We start from the raw sequence: 2,336 nt of genomic DNA, 5'->3' as shown, positions 1-2,336 counted from the left end.
TAGGTTGAGTTAAAAACGAGTTAGGAAATTTAAAAATTGAAACAAAAAAGATAGTAGATTTTTTTTTTAACCAGTCTAATGTACATATGTACACATCTAGATAACCTTTCAATATTCTAAACTCTTGGTCGCTTATCTTTCGAGAGGTGCGAAAATTATTATTTTTTTCATTCAAATGGTATAGGGACGCTTATTTATAATTTCATGTGGGCAATATTTACATACATAGTATGTAGGTGTCTGTATTCTTCTTCTTCTATTTTATCTCCCATTTCATTTCATTTATTTTATTTACAAGCTTTTATTAAGTCATCAATTTTCAACCAACTCCCCGGAGAGCTAGATAATTGAAACTTCAAAACTTAGCTCAGAACCCGATGCAACACAAAAGATGAATTAATCCACTAGGTGATCCATGTGTCGAGATATTTTAAACCCCCTTATTTATGGTCCGAAAAGGAATAACTCCACAAAAATTATGCCCGACAGGTGGCGCAGAAGTCGAGATACGTATTTGGAAAATTCGTTTTTTAAGGTCCTATTTGTTTCATACTTAGAACATATCGCACACGATCTTCAAATAATGCACCAATAATATATACACAGAGCTTTTATTCACCTTTAAAAAAAATCTTGGAGCAAATTTTTCTTATAATTTTTTGAGAAAACCTAATGGTGATTTCGTTTCTTCCAAAAAATGTTGCCCTTCTCCGGTGCAAAATGTCTCTGATGTTACACTCAACCCTGTAAAAAGGCACGTTTTTGCCTTCTTGTCCTTATTCAGCTCACACATTTCATAATATTGTTGTTTTAAGCAACCAACTATCTGATTTTCAGGGCAACCATCTCCCCTGATAAAGCTTCAAAGCGCAGAAAATTGAGAAAAGGGCAATCAAAATGCGACAATTTTTGGTAAAGTCTCCTTTGCCCATGTGATTAGTTGTGGTACGAAATAGTTCTTCGTATTTTCTGACGAACGTGTAACTTTGAGTTGTGTCACTTTTGAAGATCTTGTGGGACTACCCATTTCCTGCAGGCTAGTCATGATTCCTTTAATACATAAATAAATAGGTTTTAGTAACTCAAGCATAAGCCGCTAAAAGTTTTCGCCATGGGCTAGTATAAATCTCAGTAAAAACTCAGTTTGAAAACAACCTATCTCGAATCTGGCCATTTTTTCTTTAAAGCATTATTTGTTTGGCTTACCAAACAAGATTTCAATGTTTGAGTAGCCATAGACGTAGTTCACGATGCCTTTATAATAAAAGCTTTATAAAAAATATGAAATCTTTGAAGAGGATCATATTTGCTTTTTAATCAGAAATCAAACCTTCTAAAGGCAATTTAGTTGTTTTATCAAAATGCCACAGACCTAATCAAATTTAATGATTTATTGAACAGATCGATAATGAAACATCTGCTAAAAGGATTCCCCCCAAATTAAAGAAGAATTTTATATAAGTATAGCGGATTTTTTTTAGGGTAATTTTAGTGAGAATAAAATTTTGCTAACTGTTGTTTAGTTGAATTTAAGTCACAGAGTGGTGGGATTTTTTCGATAAGACAAATAAAAACCAAACCTTTTTACTAATTGATTTATCTAACCGCTTACAGTTCATAAAAATACACTGATTACAGCTTATAAGAATATATGGAGGACTTATTTGAAATTTTAAATCAGCTATGAATTAATGTACTTAAATATCTTGTTTGTATATACATATGCACTTGCAATGTAATCTAAAACTATTATTTGCTTAATTAATGCTACTATATAAAATTTAACTGTTAAGTCTTTAGATACTCAAACCATAAAGATAAATATATACTATTAATAATACTTTTCATTCTAAACAAGATAACACTTACGAAATTATAGAAAATAACTAAAGTCATTTATTTACAGAACATATGTATCTATGTACGCAATCGGTTTTATTATGGTTGTCGACGTCGATGTAATTTTTTTCATTAAAAAAAGCCGTCGTAAGTCCAACCCCAGCTGGACTGGACTGCTTTTCTGTTGGTCAATTCTGATCGCTCTTTCTCGATTGCCTCATTTAAACGGTCCAGTTGTGATCAGCAGTGGACCGAATTAATCGTTCATAATGAAAAATTATCTTCCAATCCCACAAAACACTCAACATAACCTTATTAGACGTCAATCCCGGCCTTGAAGTCGTTTGTAAAGAGTCATCGGCATTTGGCAACAATCGCGCTTATTCTCGTATTTTAACAATATTTTATCGCCCATAAAGATTCGCTTTAAAAATAATTCGAATTCGTTGCGTTTCGGCAGTGTGTCTCTGATGGTGATTCGGTCAATATAATTTCTT

Source organism: Rhagoletis pomonella, unplaced genomic scaffold (genome assembly GCF_013731165.1).
Source record: "Rhagoletis pomonella isolate Grant_MI unplaced genomic scaffold, Rhpom_1.0 Rhpom_scaffold_00004, whole genome shotgun sequence".
NCBI lineage: Eukaryota > Metazoa > Arthropoda > Insecta > Diptera > Tephritidae > Rhagoletis > Rhagoletis pomonella.
Note: the sequence above shows the minus strand (reverse complement) of the source record.